The 27,935-nt window shown below is 39.1% G+C and overlaps 1 long non-coding RNA gene across 1 annotated transcript in view; it reads right to left on the minus strand.

Annotated features, from left to right (window-relative positions):
- LOC121137050 overlaps positions 1-13,265 on the minus strand; it is a 96,896-nt gene extending 83,631 nt beyond the window's left edge. The window contains exon 1 of the long non-coding RNA XR_005874255.1: positions 13,218-13,265. This is a non-coding gene — a long non-coding RNA (uncharacterized LOC121137050). The remainder of the gene's footprint in view (positions 1-13,217) is intronic.
- Positions 13,266-27,935: the final 14,670 nt, after the last annotated feature.

Below are 27,935 nucleotides of genomic sequence, written 5' to 3' on the forward strand. Positions count from 1 at the left end.
TAGCTTCCAAGAAGAGTAGAGAATTACCTAATTTTGTATTTTCAAACACCAAAACCTTTCCTCCAAAAAAAAAGGTTCTTTCTTTATACATCACATAGCCTGCAGTATTTTGCTACATTAATGAGAGACAGACTTCAGCTGGGAGACCAACTTCAATGGCTCAAGATCAGGACCTATCAGCCTCTGCACCTATAGCACTGACCATGCCTTTTTGGACATGGTCACAGGTGTGGACATGACCAATTAAAAGAAAAAGGATTGGGCACCTTTGGGTCATAAAGAGCATCTGGGTGGCAGGGTCTGCATCCTTGGAGTGGGAGCCGGTGACAGTCACTTGTTTCCTGTGTAAGTTCATTTCCCCCAAATAAACGCCACTTCATCTATAATGGGTCAAGTATCCTGATTTCTATGCCCACAAAAATCTGTCCTGATGAACACAAGTAATACAAAGTCTATTCTTCTAGTTTCTAGTTAGCTTTGGCTCTCAGCTTGGCACAGCCTAGAGCTATATGAGGGAGCTCTGTAGGGGCATTGGCTTGACCACTTGGCCTATGAGCATGTGTGTAGGCAGTTTCTTCATTGATGATTGATATGGTAGGATCCAGCCTGCTGTAGGCAGTGCCATCCCTAGGTAGGGTGCCCCACACTATGTAAGAAAGCAGGGTGAGTAGACACTAGGAACAAGCCACTAAGCAGCTCTCCTCCATGGTCTCTGCTTCTGCTCCTGCTTGAGTTCCTGACCTCCATGATAATGAGCTACAATCAGGTGCATAAGCCACCTAAACTCTTCTTCCCCAAGTTCCTTTGGGTCACTACAGCCCATATGATTCTACAGTCTGCACTGATTTTTAAATTCTAGTAAAGAGGATAGAGGCATTCTGATTATTTTTCTTAGCACATATCACCCTTTGTGATCACATTAGGACTAAGCAAAAGTACATTATTATCTTTGTTTTATTTGTAAAACAATATTACATGATTAATTTTATTCTAATGCACAAGAGCCAAACACTATCAGTCAAACATTTAAAATGGAAGTGTCTATTAGGACACTCAGATGTTCAAAGTTACATAGCAGTACCTGGGATTATTTTTTACCAAAATAATGATGCCAAAGATAACAACATTCATATTTTTACTATTATTTAAGAGACAGACAATACATAAAATATATAAAAGAAGAATTACTCTGAGGAAAACTGAGAATAAATGACCTTACTCTACTTCTCTGTGCCTCCATCCTCCCTGGAAATCCCAAGGATACCTCCCATTACTCCAGGGAGCACAGTTAGAAAAACTGGGCTTATTATGAAATGCAAGATTTTGCAGGAACAGAAGAGATACAACAGGGAAAACTAAGGAAGGTATTAACTGGTGAAACACACACAATACATCAGCTTCAGAGAATTTTATTCTAGAATTGGGCTTGATGTAGTAGAAGTGTGTACCTGGGCTTGATAAACTCTCTAAGCCTTCTGTGATCTGGTCTGTTTTGCATGACCCAGACGCCACCACAAACCAGAGCAGTGAGAGCAGGAGGAAAGTCATCCCTTAGCATTGAACTTCTTAAACCTGCACACTCAGAAGCCTAGGAGAGCATTAGGATATTGCAGTTTAAATACTATACATGGACAAAGGGCTGGCCCTGTTCTATGCTCCAGTCATTATGACAGAAGAGACCCACACTTTCATTCATCCTACACTGCAGCGATGAACATAAAAATATGATATCAATGGTGATGTGTTATGAAGAAAATTGAAGTGAGTAGACCTGGAATGATGCCCCCACACTGCATGATCTTTAAGAGCCCATCTGGTACGCTTGCTCTGACAGTAGAAGGTTTTGCATTGTTTGTCTCTTTCTATACCTGACAGAAGATGAGCCTAGAGTCCGATCTTGTGTCGATTAGGATGCTTTGTCCTGAGAATATTCTTCTAATGCAAGAAGTTTCTTTCCCCCGGGTTTGATAAAGAATCTCATTTTTACTTTCTTGCTTACTTCTCCCCACCAAAGTAGTGAGATACCCAGGGTCATAATAGAAATCAAAATTAAATATTTTGCTCAACAACAACAGCAAAAATAGAAACCAAAGTTGAGAGAAATGAAATCAGTAAGACTACAAAGCATCTCAGGAAGAGAAGTACCAAGCATCCCTCGAAGGTGAGTACCAAACATTGCTGTGAAATAATCCTTCTGTATACTGTAAATATATAGTACTCTCATTGGTTAGTAAAGAACTGACTGGTCTATAGCTGGGCAGGAAGAGACTGGGCCGGAGAGCTAGACTGGGAGGATGCTGGGAAGAAGAAGGGTTGAGTCAGAGGAGTCATGAGCCAGACACAGAAGGAACAGGAGATGAAAGTGCCATGATAATAAAGGTACCACCATGTGGCAGAGGGTTGATAAGAAATATGGGTTAGTTTATAACGTCAAAGAATTACCTAGTAACCAGTTGAACTACCAGTCGATCATTTATAATTAATATTAAAACTCTGAATGGTTATTTGGGAACAGGTGGTCAGGAAAGGAAGATCCCATCTACAAAGCATTCCAGAAAGAGGAGTAAAATGGTGCTGACCTCTAAGTAAGTGACTGTTTTACATCTTCCACATGAACATATGAAAGCGGTGGGCTCCTGATGAGGACCTTCGGAGCTCAAGAGGCCAAAGCCTCCTTTCTGCCATAAGAAAAAAAATTAGCATTGTCGGGACTTTTTCTGAACAATTTACCAGTATTTGTATGAATCTTACAAGCCAAAAGCCTAGATTAGCCCAGGTCCCACCCCTAAGCCTTGAGAAAAGCCTTAGAAAATGTGTTCACATGGTCATATGTGAGAAAAAATTCACCAAAGTTCTATTCTTGCCTCATTTTTATTAATGCTGACATGCTCCACACTATGCTGTAAGTCTTCAAAAACATGCATCTACCCCGATTTGTATCAGACACAGTAAAAGCAGTCACATTGCCAAATAGGCAAGAGCTCAGTCTCCTTGCTATGTGAAAAATGGTATTAAACTTCTACCTTATTGCACACAAATATAGACTCTCCCCAAAAGTCATATGAAGAATGCAAATTGCTTTGACTGTTGAAGTGTCCACTTTCTGGTAGTACCAGTTACCATGATTACCACATTCTCAAATAAAACTAGAAATGTTGGGGCTCGAAAGACTGCTCAGATGGTAAGAGCACTAGGTGTTCTTGCAAAGGACCCAGGTTTGATAGCCCCCACATAGTGACCCATAACAACCGTGACTATATTTCAGATAGATCTGATTCCTTCTTTTGGCCTTTGTAGATGAGGCATGCATGTGGTACACAAGCATGCATGTAGGCATTCACACATTCATATAAAATAAAAATAAATAAAACTTTTTAAAAAGAGAAATAATCTATCCAAATGTTTTGTTTCCAAAAGTACACGAGGAAACATTATTCTGAACTCTTAAATACCATCTGTCTCAACATAGATGTAATTAATAGTGTGCTAAGCTCTTTTGTTCGACATAGATACTTTAATGGACTCATTAAAAGGTTTAAGTGATATTTATTAGAAATAAGTCCACTTCCTTCTCAGCCTATCCCTTCTTCCAAGGATAAGAATGATGATGGTGTAGGATGGTGAATCACTAACCACAAAACATGAGGTCAGTCATATAACAGATTTCCTTATGTAAGTACCTAAAAACAAAATGTAACTAACATGCCATAACAATATGCTAAGATCCCCCAAATGGTCAGATTAGCTGCAGGGGACCTTCAGAAATATTCCTACACTTATTTGAAAGACAAACACAATCTCTGTGTTCCCAGGAAAGTAGTAATTGAGTCTTTTACTCAAACTTACAAGACAATGACAACTTACCACTAAATACATACCCAACATTGCCCACTAAGACTGTGCTTAGTTCTTGGGTGCAACCCTACTAACCCAGATATGATGCATTTCTGTAGGTGTGTTTGCTTTGAATGACACCTAAAATGCTATCAGTCTCAGAGTATCTGAAACTTCATGTTCAGATTTTGTCTTCCCATCTAGAAAAGATTTTTTGGTTGTGAGCCTAGCCTTTAATGGCAAGCCATCTCTCCATCCCTAGAAAAGACTTTTTGAGAAAAAAAAACTATCCAACCGCATAGGGAGCTTTTGTTTATGTGTATGTGTTAAGTGGGCTCAATCCAAGAGTATGCAAATACCTATGGTATCATAAACCACAAGAAAATACAATATAGGTGCAGGGAATAACAGGTGATACTACAAAGAGAAGGGTTGGAGAGAAACTAAAGATGAATCCCTGTTTTTCCAAATTGTATGATATATCAATGTTGACACCAAGACAATGTGCACAACAGTCATATTTCCTACAGTGCTACTGAAAATTTTGCATCATCCGAACGTTGGTGGCACATGCCTTTAATCCCAGCACTCAGGAGGCAGAGGCAGGGCAGACCAGCCTGTTCTATAGAGTGAGCACCAGTATAGGCTCCAAAGCTACAAGAGAAACTCTGTCTCAAAAAAAAAAAGAAAAAGAAAATTTTGCATCAATCATAAAATATCCCTGAGTTTTCTCTAATACCAATATGTCCATACACCAAGTAGCTCACTGTCTTAATCACTATCCTATTGCTATCCAGAGACACCATGACCACAACAACTATTATAAGAGAAAGCGTTCAACTGGGAGCTTGATTACAGTTTCAGAAGTATAGTTCATTATCAACATGGCAGGGAACATAGTGGAATGTTGGAAGACATGATACTGGAGTAGTAGTTAGAGGGACATCCTAATTGATCTATAGACACACGAGAGAGAGAGAGAGAGAGAGAGAGAGAGACAGAGACAGAGACAGAGACAGAGACAGAGAGAGACAGAGAGAGACAGAGAGAGACAGAGAGAGACAGAGAGAGAGAGACAGAGACAGAGACAGAGAAAGAGAGGAAAGACTGAGCCTGCCATGGTTTTTTTGAAGCATCATAACCCAAACTTCCTCCATCGAGGCCACACTTACTCCAACAAGGTCCCACCTCCTAATACTTCTCAAATAGTGCAGCTTCTTAGTGCCTAAGCATTCAAATATATGACCTATGGGGGCCATTCTTATTCATAATCACTGCACTTAATGAGATAAGAAAGGAAAATTCTAGAATTATAGCAAGCATTTCTTTACTTATGGTTGGTTCAAATTGTTCTGTGTGTGATTTTGAGCCTCCTCTGCTCATGCTTCATTACCACTATGTGTTTACCATTAGACTGAAGGTCCACATTGCCACACTCAATGAAACACTTCCAGACTATTTACACATGAACGACACAACAATGATAAAAGTCTTAGGGGTGCATATACCTGTAAGTGTGAGACGAGGAAGGGAATAGAGAAGTAAATAAATGAAATAATATATAGGAGCTGGTGGTGATTCTCTCTGGGGCAACAGTGTCTCTCATTGCGGCCATAGATGGAATATGCTCCTTGGTTCAGGGATATGTCTGGCATTTCCAACTAGATCATACCAAGACAAAGGCACAATGTATGTGTTTGGTCTGCCATTTGGCCAAAAGGATAACAAGGGAACATAGCCATCATAGCCATCATGGTAAGAATGGAGATCTAAAGAAGAACTGTACCTCCCCCACCCCCAACTCCTGCTTTGGTTGTCAGACTGTTGGAGTCCCATGCTGGGAGAAGGAAAAGGATAAGGCCCTGGTGCCAGGAAGAGTAAGAACTTGTCTCCTAGAATGAGATTACACTGTTCTGAAAACAGACCTCCTTGCAGGAGAGATGTTGCTGAGACAATGGTGATGCACAGGACCATACCTTGAACAAGTCTACCTAGTTAGGAAAATCTATTGGTCTATATTTAAAACTAAACCTTATGTCAAGATCACAAAAATAAGTAGGGCATGGCAGGGGCTTGTCAATGGAACTTTTTGTTCTTCTTCCAAATGTAGCCACGTTGAAAAAACAAATCTTTTTTTCTGAGTTCCACTGTTAATTGTGTAGATGGCCTTTTAAGAACAGTTGGCCAAGATTAGCTTGTAAGAGCTGCCAGGACCCAGACTCTGACCCTAACAACTCTAGTAACAGTCTTGGAAAGGATTTGGGGGTTTCTTCTAAAGACTATGAGATACCAGCTGGAGCTGGTAGAGGGTTCTGAGCAAGAGTGATGAGTGACATACTATGAACTATACTTTCCTCTGGCTCAGATAGTTCTATGAGCAAGCACCACTGGAAGCATTAGGAGCAGTTAAGAGAGTAATGCAATTATTTGGATCAGAAAGAATGGCTTAGAAAAAGATAAGAAATGGTAAGTCTTTCAATACACTTAAAAAAGGGAGCCAAGAAGATTGGCAATGTTATTAATATGAAATAAAAAAGTAAAGGGGGATGTTCAATTTCTGGCCCAAACTGGAAAATGTGATTAGCACTTAGTAATATGGGAAAACGTAAGGAATGAGTAGTTTCACCAAATGCATGCCATTTTTGAGCATGGTAAATTGCAGATGGCTTTAGAGTATCAAGGAAAGTACTATACAGCTGAGATGGGTTTTTACATAATTAAACAGAGCTGCCAAGCAAACAGTGTTTTATTCAGGAACAAGGTCATGGATGTTGACGCAAATGTAGCAGTCATCTCCCTGAGCACAGCCTTGTCAGCCATAGTCAGATGGATGCCCAGGCCGTAGGGAAAACAGAGAAAAAAAAATCCTGTGGCTGAGGCTGGAAGAATGAAGAGCATATCCATCATCAGGATAATGTGTTTTATTGATATGTTTATAAAATGTATTGCTATTTATGCACATATTATGTCAGTCATACTTCATATAGGGGAAAGAATGAAAAATTCATGTATTAGTGTTTACATTGGATGTATGACAGTATGTATGCACATCACATAAAGAACCATGGACACACAACTACCAGAAAATCTACACCACTGCTATCTAATTTATTTTGTTTCAGCAATTCTACTTTTTCACCTAAAACTCAAAATCATTAAATCTACTTTACTTTTAACATCATAAGTACCTGTGGACCAAAGATTGTACTTTTTCAAATTGAATTGATTAGCCTGGACCACACATTATTTCTTAGTAGATAATGTGCCTCTTCATGCCAGATAATTAAATATTTTCTCCTTACCTTTTGTGTTTTATGGCTTTAATATGGTGCAACATAGAGGATTTTTTCTACCCTCATGCTTGGGACTCATTGGGTTCCCAAACTTCAAGATTTTTGTCTTTCAGGATTAAATATTTCAAATATCTCATCCAATTAATGTGTTTCCCACAAACCCTTTAAGATATGTTTTTTAAGTAATTTAATTTTATCCTCCACGATTCTCTCTTCACTCATAGTTTCCATTTCTTTACATGTCTATAATACACTCTTTACTTTTTTCATATATACCTTCTTTCTCTCTATCTCTCTCTCTATATATATATGTATATGTGTGTGTGTGTATACACACCTTAGCTTTGCTGATACAATTTCAATGAATCTATGTTACATGTAAGCATTTACAACTAAAATTCCCTGTTGCTTTTTATTCTGCATGCTATTTTCCTATTATTTTAATTTAATCATTATAAACTTTTTTCAGTCTGTCTCATTGTTCAGTTGTAGCTTCCCAGTGGGAAGTCCAGTGCTAATAGTGTGTGTTTGCTTTCTCTGCATATGATGGAATTTTCCTCTTGCCTTTTCTGGATTTGGATTGGGTCCTCACATTCAAGAGAACTTTAGCTGTAAGATTCTTGATGCCCTTGTGTGAAGGTATCTTCTATTAGAAGTTTTTGCATCTGTTTTTGTCAGGTTCCTTTGTGGTGTTACCAGTCTTGATCAAAGATTAATATTTCTAAAGAATCCCTGAAGAAGGCTTAGTAGAAAAACAGATTCTGTTTTTTCTTACAGTAGAAGAATAATCTGAGAAAGGGTACTGAGCTTTGATTCAAAATCCTGTGGATCTTTTGTTGGATTCTCCAGTTAGAGCTCCCCTCAGGACACACAATGTTCTAATCTATTACAGACATTGACTGCCATAAGACCCTCTTGGTCATATAAAGTCTCATTCAAAACTATATTAGAGACATAATTATTAATGAAGCACATTGTCTCTTAACTGTGAAGTATATACAACTATATTTAATTATTTTTTATGTGGTGGGAGATAAAGGGAGAATCTTTCCCCCTCCTTTTTTGATGGAGTATATCTCCATGCCCTCTATCTTACTGCTTTGGTTGACTGATACATATTTGCACACACATATGTTATATAATATATGTTATATATGTATATATATATGATATTTTGTTTAAATGGGATTTACCTCTACCTCACTAATCTGTATTTTCTTGTAAAAACATTTAGGTATAGTATTGAAACCTTTCAACATTAATTTGCCTTTGAGATTCCTGGAGCAGCCAAACATTGATTAGAATATTAACTTGATAGAGATGGCAGGTAAAGTCGTGGGCCAACATATTTTGCTTAATAAATGCCAGTCCAACTAAATAGAATTTTCAGATTAAAAACCAACTGTCAATCTCAGAGGTTGTGAACTCAGATAAAAAGGGAGTCCATGCAGTAACATAGGTGAAGGACAGACTGGGGAGGAGCTGTGGGCAACTAGAGAAGCTTTCCTCTGTGTTAAGGAGGGAACTATTTAATGTAGATCTCAAGTTATGCTGGAAAACAAGGGCCTGATAGTTACATGCCAGTTTTTCTTCCAGAGAGGATACAAAGCCCATCTATATTTTAATATAAAAGTGACAATATAACATTTGGCAACCAAATGAGAAATTATTAAAGTCTAAATCCAGTCTGAGGTCAGAAAGATAGCTCAGAATTTAAGAGTAATGCTGCAGAGCCCTGGTTTGGCTCCCAGCACCCACAAGGGGGATGGGACTCACAGCCACTTGTAATTCCAGTTCTAGGAGATCTACCACCTCCTTTTGGCTTCTATGGGCAACTTCATGACATACATGATGCTCGCTCTTTCTCTCTCTCTCCCTTTATAAAACAAAAAAAAAGCCTGGGAACATACTTCTTGTAATAAAGGCTATTTTATTTGTTTTAATGAAACAAATATAATAGAATTAAATAAGATAAAACAAAGCCGTCACATCAAAGTTGGATAATGCAAATTAACAGAAGGGAAAGAGCTCCAAGAGAAGTCCCATAATTAAGAGGCCTACTCATTCACACATTCAGGAGTCCCCTAAAATACTAAACTGAAAGCTGTAAGATATACGCAGAAGACCAGGTGCAGACCCCTGTTGGCCCTGTGCTTGCTGCCTCAGCCTGTGTGAGTTCACTGCTCAGTAGGTTTAGAGGGCCTTGTTCTCCTGGTGTCCTCCATCACCTCTGGCTCTTCCACTCTTTCTGTCTCCTCTTCTAAGGAGTTCCCTGAACTCTGAAGGGAAGGATTTGACGGAGACATCCCATTTAGAGCTGTGTGTACCAAGGCCTCTTTATTTGTATAATGTCTGGCTATGGGTCTCTGTATTTGTTCTCATAGAAATCCTTTTAATGAAACAAGCTTGTTTAATGGTTTAACTTGTAGTTTGTCTGAATACAGAAATCTGTTAGATAACTATCTGAATCTATTGGCCATGTTCCTCAGAAAAACAAAGCAAGGAGATTACTGACAGTAACTTGGAGAAGAGTCCTATGTAGAGACCTCTTAGAATGGTGCCTGAAAATAAAATTTTAGTTTCTGATGTGATGTAAAAACTGAAACAAATTATTACCCTATGGAAAAAGTCTTTTAAACCAAGTAAGTTAGATAATCCATGCTGAGAGTATTAACCAGTTTCTTTAGCCACTCCAGAGACTGTTAATATATAAACAAGTCCCTCTATAAAAGAGACTTCATATGTAACTTGAACCATCTACTACAACAATTGAACATCTCACTTTCCAATTACTAGAGTCAACTCTAGCTACTCAATATGGTACCCCACAGTTATGGATTAAATAGATAACTGGTAATATATTGACATCATTTGGTATGCAAAGGGAAGCAGTTTTACCTCACTAGAATGGAATTACTTACTTGAAAATGTTTTCCCAGGAAATTATATTTTTAAAAAACCTACTCATCCTATGTAGAGCACCGATGATAAACCAAAGAAATAATTCCATCAAAGTCTAATTTGGTAAAACAGGAAATTTATTGGAGTTACTTACAGGAGTTTGGGTGAGAGATTACTTATATCCAGGAGAATGGATGACTAAAAGGCAGCTACATCACTGAAAAGCACACCCCAGTCAGGGGTGACACATTAAAGTTGTATCTATGGGGTTTCCTGAATTACTTGACTTGCAGATAAATCCAGAGGTCAGTTAGTCTCTTCTCTCCAACTATCCTTATGAATATATATGACCTGCAGGATGCAACTTATGAATTGTGTAAGTCTCAGGAACTTCCTGAGACTTACCAGTTGTTTGTATTTTGAGCCTTGTAAGATTTGCTGAGTCTTAATGAGGATCTCACCAGGGTGGGATATTTTAATTTAAAGAATTGCTACACAACACCTATCACTATTCTTTTGTTAGATCCAATGTGGATCTGCTGAACATTAATAGAAAAATGACAATAACCACACATAGATTTACAGGGGCTTAATGTTAGGTGTGTTCAAACAGGTAAAATCCCCATCTATGTATAAGCTTAAGTAGAGTAAAAGGAAAATGAAATACAGTAAAAAATAAAAAACTAAACTACCATTTATTCCCTATTATTCATTAAAACCACAGATACTTGTGTCCCAGATTGGCCAAAAGGATTTATCTCACTGGTCTTTTCTCTCACAAGTATACTTCTTAAAAATTAATTTTCTTTTAAATATGTTTTAGCCATCATTATGCCTTTTTCGTATTGTATATATTTCCCCAAATAAGTGTATATGCCTCCTTTGCAATGAAGAGAATAGGAGTTAGTCCTTTGTGCCAATGTACAGGTTAAAATGGATCTAGTTCTCTTGTGGGCTATCAGAAGTGGAGTGCTTAAGAGGAACAAAATGCATTTAAATCGGTCCATTGTGTTGTGCTTAATGATCATGAGTGTCCCAAGTACCCTCTCAACCATTAACACACATTTTAAAACATCATGAAAGGCTTCTACCCAAATGCTGGTGTTGATTTCCATCTTTAACAGTAGTTGTGTATGAAAAATATATTCTATTCAAGAAGAAACAGTCACATTAAGTAAAACATGCATGTAGATTCCTGTAAGGCAAACTGATTATCATGGTGACAATCAACACTGGCTGCTGTGGCAAGACTCACGGCAAGCTGATGGCCACTAGAAAGGCAATACTCAGAAGAGGGAGATGGTGATGAAGGAAACCAGGTTTATTCAGAGGCTAGCACCGTGGAAAATGGAGCTGGGACAGAGAGCAAGCCCACTAGGAAGAAAAACCAATCCATCTCAGGAGACTCAAAAGTTAAAAACTTCAAAGCATTTTATAGGGAAGGAAACTAGAGTCTGTGAGCATTAGGTCACAAGGCTGTGTGTTGGACTGGTGTTCGCCATCTAAGATGCATGTCTCTGACTGGAACAAGGAATCAACATTGACACTATAAAAATGCCTAATTATGTTTAAAATATATTTGTTAATTGAAAATAACATTATTATATTTATGATGTAAACTTGTGGAATAAAAGGTTAATGAAATACTGTTATCAGGTAAGACTAGTTCCTGTAACAATTTAGGCAAAAAATGTATTCTTTCTTCAAATCCAACCTCATAGTGTATGTGTGTGTCTGTTTTATATAAAACTGAAGGATAAGGTAGATCATTACACATTCTGATGTAATCTCAATATCATAAGATATTCTGGACTTTGTAAATAAGAGAAAGTTCATTTCTTAAGACCTAGAGTCTTAATTATGTTGCTTCAGTTTTTCTTTAGAATTTAGGGTATTGAGCAAAGTGAGAACAGGATCTTTGCAAAAGGGAATCTACAAAGATGCAGCAATGGTATAATATGTAATTTAAAATCTTGTTATGAATAGGGTTTCTTCCAGGAATTTTTCTATTTGTTATTCCTAGCAACTAAATTAAAAATGACCTTCATGTAAAGACAGATAATATCACAAGGTAATGAGAAGAGGCCGTCTTGAGTAGGTCACAGGCATCATTCATAAAGTAATTATGAGCTTTCTGGACAGTGTTTAATGATTCCAGTAAACATTTACAAACCCTCCTCTCCATTATGAGATTTATTGAACTCTGTGCTCTGCCACACTTTTTATACAGTTTGGGGCCATTTTGTTACCAGAGTCAAACAAACACAAGTCAGTCAGCCCAAGCTTCGAGTGGTCAATAGAACTAAATATATTATTGTACATTAAAGGACAAGAAGAAATCAGAAACCAATAACCCAATACTTCAAGCACAAGAACCACAAAGGAAATGGTACCAACTAGCGAACTTGAGCTTTAAACACAGAGGAAACTATCTTCCCTGTTAAGAAGACATAAGAATGGGCACTCACCAGCAGTTTAGAATCAAGTACAGGATGTAAGTACATACTTGATTGCTTGTGAGTTAGGGATTGGGTAGCATGAGGGAGTGAAAAGAACTATTGACAAACCCATTTTTCTTTCTGCTAAAATGCCAGTTGATTCTTTTTTGGGGGGAGCAGTTTCGAGACAGGGTTTCTCTGTGGCTTTGGAAGTTGTCCTGGAACTAGCTCTTGTAGACCAAACTGATTTCAACTCACAGAGATCTGCCTGCCTCTGCCTCCTGGGTGCTGGGATTAAAGGCGTGAGCCACCAATGCCCAGCACCAGTTGATTCTTGATCTGTGTAAGCAATCCACATAATGTGTTAACCGTCGGTGTGCTCACACACCGCTGTTTTCACGGTTTGATGCTGTTACCTCTCTTGTCATCATTCAGTTTCCACTGCTCAGAATGACATTTTTTCCCACAAAGTCATCCTTCCAAACCAGTCCTTCAGCACTCCACATCAGCTACTCACTCTTGATGTCTTCAGTTTAGATACACACTGTGGAATTTCCCATCCTTCGGGCTCTCTCATTCAGTTACTCTTTTTATATATTCTCATTCTCCCTAGACCCTTTTCATCCTCTCTTTCAAAGACCATGCCTGCCTTCATACTTTCACATACCCCAACACTCGAATATGACTAGCTCGTGAAAATTTTTGCCTTTTTGCTTCACTATCTTTGTAGAGAGACAAAACCAACACATACCTAATTTAAAGATCTCAGTCATCTTTGTCTTCAGTTCTAGAATTGAGGCACTTTCTGTTCTGTAAATACATAAAGTGTTATGATGAGCCAAGCAGAAAAGCCTCATTTTATTTAGGAAGGAATGAAGGAAGGAAGGAAGGAAGGAAGGAAGGAAGGAAGGAAGGAAGGAAGGAAGGAAGGGAAAAGAACAGAGTGGTAACTGGATAGTTCCAAGACTGCTTTGCTTGTGAGATGAGGACAAGGAGACAGAACAGAGGACTGGACATCAAGTTACTTCATAAAGATTTTTTATTTTTAGTGTTGTTATCATCCAACTCAAAGTGGACTGTTGAGGGAAGTGTGGTTCTCTCCATATGGTGACCTCAAAGAAGGGTAGGTGTAACTTGCTTTCTATGTGATGATGAGGAAAAACCAAAATGTGGGTGACTCTGTTTTTAGTTTTAGCTCTTTAGGACCAAATGAAAGAACGTAGTGAAACTGGCTTTCCATAATTTTAATTTAACATTTGGATATAGCCACAGACAGAATTAACACATGCAAGCACTGCTTTTTCTTCAGCCTCTATAGCATACATTGTATCATCTTCCTCAGTCATGTCACTTGTCATTCTTACCAAATAATCTTGCACTTTATTTCAATGGAAAAAATAAAAACCACAAATCGAAAATGCCCACTTTGCCATTCACCTAACCCCACCCGCATCAAGCAGTTTCCATCTCTTTGCCTCACTGTCATTCAATGCCAAAGTTACGTTTTTCCAGCTGCTAGAGACTTCTTCACCTACACTCTGTATCTCATATCTGCTAGTTTCTATTAGACTAATTCATTTTTCATAATTTAAAATAATGTAGTGCAATGATGTTTTTAAAAATTAATAACTTAATCATTTGTGCCCTATCTTCCATCAGTGTATTTACAATCAACATACCCTCCTTTAAAACAATCAGATATATAGCAGAGGAACAGATAAGCAATGTACACTCTGAAATGTAATTTAAAATAGAAAATTCCACATTCCATGAATAAAGTACAGATAAGGCACACACTGTGTTCAAAAAAAAGGAACACTTAGTTCAAACTCATGGCAAGAAGAACTTTGTTAAAGGGGTGTGATATACACCAGGGCAGGTAAGGTTTAGACCCTCTGAAACAGATTTGAAAGACAGACAATGGGAAAGGGATGGTTAGAAGCATAGCCCCTGGGAAAAGCTTTCAACCTTTCTACCCTTTTAAGAGGACCCTTATATCTTCACATCTCTCTTGAGTCCAGCTCGGAATGACTCTTAAATCCCAGGTTAAGAACTGCTGACCTTGTTCATTAGATGACAGAGTGGTTGGGTGCATTTTCCATTTGAGTTTCATTTTTATTCAAGGATGAGAAACGCGGAACTGTCTTTAAAGAAAACAAATCTGTTGACAGTGTTAGATAAAACTAGAAGACTATGGAGTCAGAGTCATAATGATGAATTTTATCAGGACTCGGTGTAATTGGAAAGTTTTTCAGCAAATTAATGTGAAAGAATATTTGAAATAACTTGAAAATGCCACTGGATACAAGAATGCTACTTGATACAGTTTATACAGTTGGCACTTCAAAAAGACATAAGTTATGTTGTCTGTTTTTATAAATCTCATAACCTTATTTTTAAAATTAGGTTATTAATGTACAAATAACACTATAAAACTGAAAAATACACATAAATAATAAAATACAGAGCACAGCAGTACAGAGAAAATGAATTATGCCTCAGCTAGATTTTAATTATGTAGGCAATTGTTAAAATCAAGTTTGCAACAGCAAGAGTTGGCAAGCTCTCTGTATGGACCAGAGAGTAAATAATTCAGGCCCCAAGGAATACTCAATCATTTGCAAAATTTCAATGCTTTCACTGTAGCTAAGGAGCAGCCACAGAAAACACATAATCATCTTGTTTGTGTCTTAGTATTATTTGTAGGAACATTCCATGGCTATTCAATGGGAGCTACAGCTAACAGTTGAAAAGGTGAAGAGAAACAGGCAGATAATCTTATGGCACAGTCTCTACTAAAGCCCCAGTATACCTTCATATGTCAGGTGATGGAGGAGGGCCTTCTGTATGCTGTGAATATATGTTTTTCTTATTGGTTGATGAATAAAGCTGTTTCAGCCAATAGGCAGGCAGGGAGTATAGGCAAGGCTACTAGACTAGGAGGGGCTGGGAAGTGGAACATAGAGAATGAGTTGAGGGAAAGATGCCATGTAGCTGCCAAGGGAGCAAGAGGTCCAGGCATCGCTGATAAATCAAGACAACATGGAGATAAATAGATTAATAGAAATGGGTTAAATAATTAAAAAAGAGATATCCAATAAGAAGCCTGAGCCATTGGTCAAACAGTTTGTAAATAATATAAGCTTCTGTGTATTTATTTGGGACTAAACAGCTGTGGGACCAGGTGGGACAGAAATTTCCATCTAAAGTCAGGGAAGTAAAAAGGGAAACAATTGCCTTTGAGGTAGCCAAGCATGGAAGGTTGCTTTGCTGGATGGCTACCAACTCTGCAAAGAACTAGCCCATTCACCAACATTACTCTCTTTTAGGTCAGCCCGCCCAATGATTTCAACTAGCCCATTCACCAACATTACTCTCTTTTAGGTCAGCCCACCCAATGATTTCAACTAGCCCATTCACCAACATTACTCTCTTTTAGGTCAGCCCACCCAATGATTTCAAGGGCCCCACCTCTCCAAAGTCCCATCACCTCAACACAGCACGATGAGGATCAAGCCCTAGTACGTGAACCTTCAGGGGAAAAAAAACACATCCAGAGGAGAGCACACTTCACCAATGGCAGAAAAAGAATGTTCAAATTCCTTAGAATGAAGGAAAAGAATTTTAAAACAATGAGACAAAGGAATAACCAATTCATCCTATGAAAAGAACATCAATTCATCAGAACATTACAGCTTAAAAGAATTCTTTCCCTGTGAATGAAAACATTCTTGATACAGAAATATGCTGTAGTATATTTGCAGTATATATGTCACATAAAGTCTTGGTACAGCTAACAGGATCTTAGCAGTATCATCCAAGCAATTAATTTTGTTCCCTTACTGGTTATTAATAAGTACAGTTGAGAGTTCCAGAATTTAGAATTACTAAAACAAAGCATTTACCTCAAACCTGCTAGAGAAGAGCCTGTCTTAAGTTCTGTGTCCCTAGCTTGCTTTCTGTTACTGTAATAAACATCATGACAAAAATCAAGCTGAGGAAGATAGAGTTCATTTAACTTATGTGTCCTGATCGCAGTCCACCACAGAGAGAAATCGGAGCCGGAAGAGAAGCAGGAGCAGAACTAGAGGCCATGGAGAGATGCTGTTGACTGCCTTGTTCCCTGTGGATGGTTCAGCCTGCTTCCTTATATAGCCTAGGACCACCGCCCAGGGGTGGTCCAGTCAGAAGAGGTAGGATCTGGTCTGAACAAAGTCTCAGCAACAGTACATGTTTAAGAGCAACGTGGAGGAGAAAGAAGCAGAACATAGACTTGAACTGAACTATATTGAAGGTACAAAGTAAGAAGGCTAATTCCAGAGCAGCAGTAAAATGGTCAAGAATGGGATGGAAAACTGGGTGTGGTGGTGCATGCCTTTAAACTCAGCACTCAGGAGGCAGAGGCAGGAGAATCTCTGTGAGTTCAAGGCCAGCCTGGTCTACAGAGCAAATTCCAGGAGTCAGGGCTATACAGAGAAACCCTGTCTCGAAAAACAAAACAAACAAACAAAAAGAATGGGACCTGTAGAACATGGGGACTGCCAGGGACAGGACTAGTTGTGCAGTGGTATTGCAACTAAAGTCTATCTGGCACACTTCTTCCATCCATGGCTCCTGGAGGGGTCCCAGGACTGCAACTGGAATCATCTACCATACCAAGGATAGCTGAAGGAACCATACCTGTTTAACCAGATAAGGCAAAAATGAAGTATTAGAACAATGGTTCAACTAAAGTACTGCAAGAACGGGGGGGGGGGGGCAAAAAGGCATTCTATACTATCCCATATGGTAAACTAGGACCAACAGGAAGTTACAAGCAAGCAGACTCTGAGCCCTAAATTCAAGGATTTCAGCAGAACCTTTGCTTCATCATCTACTGTCTGGAATATTCTATCAACATTTGTTAAATGCATAAAAATAAGAAGGCACTGTTATGTAAGCAGTATGATTAAACTTTACTGAAGAAGCAACTGAAACAAAGAGTTCAATCACTTGCCCAAAGTCGTTCAACAAAGTCAGAATTTGAAGGAGCCCTGATTCCGAAGTCTCTGACTCAACTACACCAGTAAGTCATGTGGCATGGAAGAAAGAGCTGGCGCTGAGCCCAGCACTACAGGAGAGGTAATTTAAGAGTTCTTACTTAATATGAGTCTTGGTCATGTTGGATATCAGTTTTTGTTGATGTTAGATTACTTATTTGAGCTTGCTTAATCTTTATGTTGGCAAAGCTGAACATTTAACCATATTTTTCAAGGTGTCTATAAGGTGACAGCACAAGGTGAGAGACACTTTATAGGAGAAATAATAAATTCTTTTGTCCATAAAATACTATGTGAATTACTTTAAGAAAGTTTTGCCCTTTTCTGCAGACTTTATTACTTCATCAGAAAGCACTGTGTGCTTGCTGCATGGGCCTATAAGAGCTTGGAGAGTTTACCAGTCCTGACTTGGGCTCCATTAGGAAGACTTCATCAGCTTCCATGTTAGCCAGGTGCTAAGCAACCTCCTGTTCATTCCACTGCCCTCTGGAATCGTGGTAGCGCTGGTTCAGACTATCAAGAGTAGAATCTAGTGAAGTGTGCAGTGGAGCAAACTGCCTGAGAATGTTCCCAGGGAAGGAGTCTCTCCAAGGGGTCTGGAGACAATAATTATGCTGCGAGAAAATGCATAGTGACAGCTGAGTTAGATACAGGGTATGTTTCTTAGCCAAAACATGCCATTTCCCCCATTTCCGGTCAAGGTAAGAAAACCTGCTGCTTTGCACTTCCTTGAGAATTTTAGGAATTAACAATTTAGGATTTATTCCAGGAAAAGAAGCATGGTTGTGCTACCATTTGAATCTGAGAGTCCTCCAAAGGCCCACGTGGTAAACATGTGAGTCCAACTGTCCATTCTCAGACTACATACTGCTGAAGATCACTATGAATGCAGTCCAATGCAAAATCACAAACTTACTTAAAGCATTACAATGGGTTTTTGTTATGTTTTTTTGTAACTCAATTACACAGTTCTCAAGTATAAAACTTTTTAGATGACATCATGCAATGTCAAAAGATTGGATGCCTGTAAGCATTGGTCTTCAGCCTCAACCTTTGAGAGATGGAGCCAAGTGGGAGGTTTTAAGTTGTTAGGGGGTGTGCCCCCAAAGGTGAGTATAAGTCTCCTCTTTCCTTTTACTTCCTGAGGTGATCACCTATCTCAGCTTTATGTCCCTACTCTCATACACTACCTTGACACAGGTCCAAAGCAACAGGTTAACCATCCATGGGACCAAAAGCTCCAAAACCATAAGCCAAAATAAAACTTTATTTTTTTTATTTGATTCTCTTCAGATATTTTGTTACAGTGGTACAAAGTTAATGCAGATGGTAGCAACTATTATGCGACTACCAAATGTCATAGATTATAACAGTTGTTTTATCATTGTCATTTAATCTAATTCTTGTAAGACCAAATAGTGGGATAGAGTTAGAGTTTGCACTCAGGTCTTTATGACTACATAACTGCCACTCTTCTCACTGTACTATCTTTTTACTATAGTCAACAATATCTTGACCAATTTTCCTTTAAAACTTAATTTGTGGAAGACCATAGGCCCTTTGGGGAGAACCTATTACTGTTGTTTTGCTAAATGAACATGTTGTCAAACTGTCTTCTAAATATTTGTGTTTATACCCATAGCTCAGTGCTACTCCTCAACTTGGGTCAGAGAAACTTATTCTTGCAGTGGGTAATGTTTAATACAGTGATTCATAATTGGTAAAAGTATGTGATTGACAGTGAGTGCTCATCCTTAAACAGGACACACACATGCACACACACACACACACACATACACACACACACACACAAAGTAGTAGGAAGGGGGATGAGACATTCCCAAGAGAGTAAGAAGGAGATAAAAGAGGAATGGGAGAGTAAACATGATCAAAATAAATTACATACATATATGAAATCATCAAAGGATAAATAAAACTATATTTTAAAGTAGGAAGCAAAATATTTGTGTATTTATGTAGAAAATTCATTTGAACCTTGTTTGAAAGTATGTTTAAAGACATCAAGTAAACTCATGTGTGTGTGTGTGTGTGTGTTTCATATCCTCTCAAAGGGATGTGTGATTATTTTGAATATGAGAATCAGTTAACATTTTCCTTTTGTGTTTCTAGTTTACAAATTTAGACAGGAAGTGTCAGCACCTCAAGCAAAATAATTTCATGAAAGAGGGTATTCGTTTTTTTGAAAGAATATATCCTTTAACCTGGCTTACTAAATACCTAATATCCTTACTAAATACCTAATATGTACAGAACTCTATGCTAATTGTATGGAAGTCATAAAGACAACATCATTTTCTTCTATGAAGTAGTTAGTGGCTGTTTATTCAAAATAGCTATTAGAAAACCGATTTTGAGAATTGCCAGGCATGGCATATAAAACCATCATGCAGCGTAGTGGTGAGGGGCATAACAATGGCATCCAGAGACTAAATTTTGAATGTTGGTTGATTCTATCAGTGATAAGCTACAGTCTATAGACAATCCTGTTGATTTGTTTAGGCCTTAATTTTCTCATCTCCAAAACAGTTTGTCTTCTTAGAGTTCCTGGAAGAGGTTAGATAGTTATGGGTATTAGTTGTTTATAATGTTAAAACTTGGCTATCTGAGTAGCAAACGGTGATAAACAGTCAGGGTCATAACATTTGACCTGAGTTCATTTGTGTTATACTCAATTCACTGCATCTTATTTATACCAAGACTATACTTATATCTCATGTTGCTCTGTCTAAGGGGCAGCAGTTGCTAAGGTCTTGCATTGTAGAGTCATAACAAACTTCCATTCAGAATTGTTAACTGTCCTCTTTGACTTATGCCTCAGGAGCAGCACACACCCTAGGCTTACTTCCAAATAGGATGCCATGGGAGCTCTATTTGCAGTGTAAGAAACCTTAGCTTAAAAGACAGAAGTTCAGCATTCTAGCTATATGCAACACAAATCCACATGACTGAAACAAGGAGAAGTCTATACAGTTGACTGAATTTCTATGTGACATTATAGAGAATAGACGGTTTCCCCAAAATGTTTGATTGTCCTGGGAATAGAATTAGATTGAGCAACCTGACATTAAAAAATCAAAAGTTTTTATATTGCAGATAAATTTTAAAAACAAGTTTCATTTTGTCTTTTTTGCTTCAATTTATGCTTTATTAAAGTAAAGTTAGATCTTAAAATTATTTTAATTGTGTTTTTTCTTTATTATCTACATTCACTATGACAAATGCCGTCTGCTTTAGTTCCTTTCTGAATCACAGAACAGTGTTTTAACTGACATTGTTCCTCCTTAACTCATGTAATTAGTCATAGCAACCAAGAGTCAAGAGAGCGATTACCAGCCAGTTATTAAAAATGTGACGAAGCAGTTTGCAGACTATAATAAAGCCATCATGGATGCTCACCAGAATGCCTGAGCAGCTGAGTTGACTGAGTCTAGAAGCAGTCTAAAAATCATTAGTTTTTTCATTTTCTTCCTAGATACTAATGCTCTACCAGGTATCTGATATGGTTGTCTCATGAAATTAGACAGACAAGTTGGTGGCAGGGTCAAAGAAGCAGCATTTAGTGGGACTGGCTAGGATTACTTAGCGGCTCCAGAAATGCAAGTGTGAACAAACTCTTTAAAAATACTTAAAGAAACCAACATTCCCAAGAAGAAGACCATGGCATTAACACCATGGCACTAACACCAACTCTACTATGACACTTTCCTTGAAGACTGAAGTGTGGGTCATTTAAAGGTAGAACATTTGTAACTTTTGAGTTATGTGATAAAGGATATAAACAAGATAATACAACACCAGCAGTGAATATGAGGCAGACATGCTCATGAAGACAGATCTGGGGGTGTCGAGATTGCCACAGCAGCCATGAAAGGAGATGGTTTTGATAGTAGACTATTAAAGACAAATGAAAATTATGCATTTGGGTAAGAAGATTCCAGAAAAGCACCGTATCTTCAGAGTCGAGGAATTTCAAAACTGAAGCCTCTACAAATAAAGCAGAGTCAAATGATTTACCGCTGTCAAAATCAGTATTTCAACTCAGGGAAGAAAAATAAAATCTATAAATTATCTGTCAACTGAAACTTGAACAAATTGTTTGAAAGGGAGAAAGATCTCTTTCACAGAGATACCATTCCACTATTGGAGAGAGATATTTTGAAAGGGAGGGAGCCAAATTATCATTGCCATGAGAAACAAGAGAAAATCGTGTAATTCATTATTTATGATTTCCATGATCTCTCTCTGTCTAGGAAAAAACCTGCAACAGTGGCTACATATTTTTCTGAAAATTGCCTTTCCTGACCTTTCTTTGTTTGTTGGGATTCCTCATTACTTCTTACAGTATATCTAGTTCTCAGCTGAAGCTGAATAAGCTTCCTATGGACATACTCTGTTGCTGCCCTACAGATCCCTCAGTGGTCCTTTCCCTTTTATTGGCTTATCTACAATTCGCCTTAAGGTGACCTATGAGATCCTGTGGTTCTGTACTAAGAATAAGAAAGTACAACAAGTAAAACTAGGAGAAAGGTCATGATGTGTGGTGGATTGAAAGAAAAAGCCACAAAAAGGGAATGGCACTATTAGGAGGTGTGACATTGTTGGAGTAGGTGTGGGCTTGCTTGAGGAAGTGTGTCACTGTGGGAGTGGGATTTGAGGTATCCTATTCTCAAGCTATGCCCAATGTCACAGTTCACTTCCTGTTGCCTATGAATGAAGATGTAGGACTCTCAGCTGCTTCTCCCTCACCATGTCTGCCTCCACACTGCCATGTCCAGCCATGATGATAATGGACTAAACCTCTGAAACTGTAAGCCACCCCATTAAATGTTTTCCTGAGACTGTATACCTTACAGACCTTAGAAGCAGAATTTAATTGTAATATTAGGTACTGTTATCAGTTGAATTCCAGAAACCAACCATACCTAAGTAATCTATGTTTTGAGTAAGTCAAAGACAGCCACTGAGAAAGGTCAGGTGAGACATTAATATCCTTCTAAGAAGTAAGCCAGTCTATGCATGCAGACCAGGCTATAATGGCTATGTGAAGTAGGCTAGATGTAGGCTCCCAGATAGCAAAGCTTTTGCTCTCCACCTATCTGTGTTGAGAAATGATAATGGACCTGATGACTTAGCAAAGAACAAAACCTAAGCAGAGGAGAAGGAGGAATGTATATAGTACATCAGTGCTCAGAGAAGTTTCATGATTTTCATAGACACATCACACTTAATAGAGGTAGAGTTCTGTGGAAAATCAGGGATCCCTGCAACGTGGATTTCTTGTTATTAAAAACTTGTCATCTGTCTTATAGTGATACTCTGGTTCATATTCGTAAAGAAATGAAGTTGGAGTATGATTTGAACTAGTTCCTTTTAATTCACTCAATCTTTTGCTTATTTATCTGTGTGTGCATGTATATGTGTGAGAGCACACATTCCATGACATGTATGAAGGTCAAAGGACAGTTTGGTTGGTTCTCTCTTTGCACCATGTGAATTCTAAGGATTAACCCACATCATTGGACTTGACAGCAAGTGCCTTTACATGCTGAGTCATTTTTCCAGCCCAAAGGAAGTTGTGATGTAGAATTGCCACAGGCATTAAGGTAGAAAGAAGCATTTAAGTAAAGGACAGTGTACACTCAAGACACAGGAGCAGGCTTCTTGAGAGGAGGCCCTGTTCCCGATATGACTCTTATATATTGAAAATATCCAGTGCTTGGAGAAAAGGAGTCTCTAGACTGCATTTACATTATAATTCAAGTGATTAAATACTATCCATTTTTTTAAATGTTGACTGAACCGCTGAGAAGCAGGTAACTTAACACTAGTGCTTAGCTCTTGTCCAATTTGAAGATCTTGGCTCTAGTTAATGGAAAATGAGATGGTTTATGAATTAGCAATGAGAATTCTGCATCTACTATCATATCTAAAGCTTTCCAGTTGAAAAAAATAACATTAGCCAAACACAAACTAAGTGAAAAGGTCATCACACAATCCTCCCAAGTTTTAACAAAGTTTCTGTGGTGCAAAAACTTGAACAGCCAGGAAAAAAACGTTTTACAAGTTCAGTTCCAGGAATGTCATTATGCTTAGCCAATGCCACTCCCCACCCCTTTGACTCTTACACTGGAGGATTAGGTTTCTTTTTTGTAAATACATTTATAAGTTGATAAACATAGAGCTAGTGATGAAAGAACATTCTTGTGTGCTTAAGGTGACACACTACCCTGGAAGATGAACCTTGGCATAAATGCATTTCTGAACCTTGGGTCAAGCTGTTTGCCTGCATTCTTCTCCTCAATGATACCCTTCATGGATAGGCTCTTCCCTTTCTTTCTTCACAGTCTTCCTTTTCTCCTCAAGCTGCCTCTTCCTTTCTTCATCATTAGCTCCACCATTTGTTCACTCTGTTACATCAGGGATTTCTAGGGGAATAGCTGCTGTATATGAAGCCCCATGTGAGGCTATTGTGAAGCATTAGCTCCAAAGTAAATCATTTACATCCTAGAGGGAGGAACCTTCAGACTGCATAATTTCCTCACTGAAACACTGCATCCTAAAAGGAAGCTCCTTAGGATGTAAGGAAGTAAGCAACACACAAAGCTCAGGAAATCACTGGAATGTACAAGACTCACAAGGCCTCTCCTTCCCCCAGATTGTATAAGCCAGACTTCCCTGCTGTAAATAGAGGGAGAGTCTCCAAACCCCTGATGTCTTCTGGTCCTGCAGAGAGCTCTGGGATGCAGTTTTTGTGAGTCGTTACCCATGCTGGCATGGGCTTTTTGGTGGTACAGCTGCCTTTAGATCATCCATTCTCAGTAATTAACCACAATAAACTCACTGGTTTCTGATCTATATTTTGGTAGAATCATTATTTTGGTTTGTCATTGATTCCCTGTGTGGGCTTAAGTAGGCATTTGTTCATGTCTCCCAGAAAAACTCATACAACAGTCAGCAGAGAAGATGCCAGCAGATAAACATCCTTGCCCCCTGTCATTCCCATCCTCCAACTTCTTTCTGGTCTACTCTCTGACATCACCTGGATTATCCTTTCCTTCCCATTTATGCTGTTATCTGACATTAAACCCTTCAAACCTGCTCCCATGTCCTGTGCGAGCTTGGACCAGAAGTTGACTTGTTATCTCACATATTAGATCCCTAACATCGCTAAAACAAGTGGCTTAGAACAACAACACCAACTTTATTATCTTAGTTTTGAAGGTTAGAAATCTGGGAAAGCTGACACTGACTAAAATAAAAGATAGATAGATAGGTAAATAGGTAGGTAGATAGATAGATAGATAGATAGATAGATAGATAGATAGGTAAATAGGTAGGTAGATAGATAGATAGATAGATAGATAGATAGATAGATAGATAGATAGATAGATAGATAGATAGGTAGGTAGGTAGATAGATAGATAGATAGATAGATAGATAGATAGATAGATAGATAGATAGATAGATAGATCATACCCTTTCTCCTCAAGATCTTAGTTGCAACCATATTCTGCGGCTTGTAGACTTGCTCCATCATCAAAGCCTGCACTGGCACATTGAGTTCTCCCTTTGAATCACTGTCTCCCTTCCACATTGTTTAAGGAACCTTGTGATTTTGCTGGAGCCCCTCAGATAATCTCCTTATTTTAAACTCAGTAATTTGACAAAGTTAATCTCATTTTCAACATCAGTTACTCTTAACAATACAGCATCTCACAGCTTGTAAATATGGCAGGCAATTGCCCTAAAACACCTTATCACTAAGAGTATATTCAACATTAGTCTGATAGAAAAGTCTCCAACTGCTAAAATAGCCTGCAAGTATGTCTGATGTTGGCCAAATAGAAAGGGGTAGGAGGTTGTCCTTTGATAGTGAAGTTTTGTTTTAAAGAAACATAAATTTTGAAATCAAATGAACCTATGATTAAATCCTAGCTTCTCAACTTAGGAGCTTTGTGACCTTAGTAAACCTACCTCCAATTGCCCAAAATCTCCATTTCCTCAGCACTAATTTGAGTATATTTACTTCGTGGTGTTTATAAATTTTGAAGTAAAATAATCAAAGCATTGTAGGTTCCCTACAGATGCTCATTTCCTTCCTCCACAAAATACACCAGCTTCCACCTCACTCAGGGAAACTCACAGCCCTGATACCTAATCAATCAACAGCCTTGAGAAGCTATGTTATACAAGGGACAGTGAAGAACCTGAGTGTGACGTTAAGATAAGAGACGTCCACCTGGTTAGGGCATCTATATGTGAACACATGAAAGGTTAAGTTACAGAAGCAGGCCGCTGTCACCACTGAAGTCATACAGCTCACACAAAGGAATTGTTCCATCTTTAATACTGGTTGAGTTCAAGATGTGAAGAATCTTCACTAGAGCAGAGTGAGATGATGCCACAGCACCAGGGGAAACTGAGAAGGCTTAGAAAGAAGGGTTATGGTTAGGAAACCTGTCAGGATGCAAGGAGGTGGTTTGTACTGAGCAAATGCTTTGAATGCTCTCCTTGGTGACCTCCAACAGTCCTGCTGACTAGCCAGGAAGCATTTAGTCTGAGACAGTGTGAGTAAGTCACAAGAATACCACCCCACCCGCTGCCATCTCCCACCTCCTCCCCTCTGACAGCCAACCGCCTTGCCAAGTCCCTCCCTCCTCCCTCCCCTCTCAACATGATACAAAACAGCCTTTCCTTTTTTTTCTGGGATTAGTTAGAAGCAATGCCCTATAATTATAGTCGTCTTATCTCCTTTGAATTCACCAAAATTACCCCTTGTCTTTAGATCAGCACCACTGCCGCGTGATGGGTGTTATTGGTAAGCTTTGTGCAATGGTGAAGTGTCATTTTTTAAGTGACATCTGCTCCAGTAGACTAATGTTCCTATCTGACTGACTCACTTGGTGGGAACATGTCCACATGCCCATGTGAATGGGTGGGTGGGGAGGGGTGCAAGACGAGAGAAGCATCTGACAGAGTACGCTTTAGTGTTTCAGATTAAGAATAAGACTATTCCGTTTCTTATAAAAGTACAGTAGATAGTTGTCACAGCAGGAGTATTAGCTAAACATTCCATAATGTCTCAAGGATGGGGACATGCCCTGCTTCCAAAAGCGTTTGTCTCACTGAGGGATCCTCAGCCACGTCCCCTTGTCCTCTGCAACCTAAAGTGTTCTGGTTTGTCTCTATCTGTGCTCTCCTCCAAACTCAGGGTACATATTGGAACTAATGTCCTTGGAAATCTGCAGCTCTTAAGGACCCCATACAAGTGTCACTTCCTTTATGATGTCACCTCTAGACAGAGCTGAGGTCTGACTGCTGTAACTGCTCACACCTGGGATGTTTAAAAGGAAATGATTTCAGGCGGTGAAAGGAACAAACACAGCAGCATGGTGAAGCAACTCAGGGGCCAAATAGCATTCAAGGAGCTGGTACCACCTATGAACTGAGAAGGCAAAAGGCAGAGTCCCTTGGACCTATAGGGCATTGAGGCTGGAGCCACACACATGGCATTGCCATCACTATCGTCACTGTGTGAAGTCAAAGCAGATGGGAGACAATGCCCCAGCCTCCCCTTCCTCCTGCCCTCCACCTTCCCTAAGTGCTCTCCATGGAGTGAATCCTGGTAAGTATCAGCAGACACAGGGACCTAGGAGATGAGGCCTTCAGGACCCAGCCTCCTGACAGAGAAACAAAAGAAAATGGAGTAGATCTACAGACTAGGATGCCCAAGGCCAACAGCACACCCTGAGTTATGAACACACCTTCTCTGTGGTTGCAACCACACTGTCTCATCATTAATTGTGCTTTCAGTGAGAAATGTCCCCCATAGAATGTGTGATTGTATACTTCATCTTCAGTTGGGGGTTGTTTGGGGAAGTTATGGACTGTCAAGGAGACCATGTTTTGTAGGAGGAAGTGAGTATATCACTGGGAACTGGCTATGAGTTTTTATTGCCCGGTCTTCTCCCTCTCCCTCTCCCTCTCCCTCTCCCTCTCCCTCTCCCTCCCCCTCCCTCCCTCCCTCCCTCCCTCCCTCCCTCCCTCTCTCTCTCTCTCTCTCTCTCTCTGTCTCTCTCTCTGTCTCTCTCTCTGTCTCTCTCTCCTTCCCCTGTGTGAATGAGGTGGGGCCTCTCTGTTCCCTAACTGCCAGGCAGGCTCCCAACTCCTGCTGTTTTGCCTTCACTGAATGATAAGTTGTCTGAAACTGAAAACCAAAATAAATCCTTTCTTCTCCTAACTTACTTTTGCTGGGGCATTTTACTGCAGCAACAGAAACATAACTACAACATCACTCACTTAGGTGTTCTTCACCTTTCCTTTCCTCTCCTTTCCTTTCTCCCACTGGGTGGAATGCTGCCATGATGGGAAGAACTGAAGAAACCATCCTGAACCACAAAATTCAGTGT

Source organism: Mesocricetus auratus, unplaced genomic scaffold (assembly GCF_017639785.1).
Source record: "Mesocricetus auratus isolate SY011 unplaced genomic scaffold, BCM_Maur_2.0 Super-Scaffold_100676, whole genome shotgun sequence".
Classification (NCBI taxonomy): Eukaryota; Metazoa; Chordata; class Mammalia; order Rodentia; family Cricetidae; genus Mesocricetus; species Mesocricetus auratus.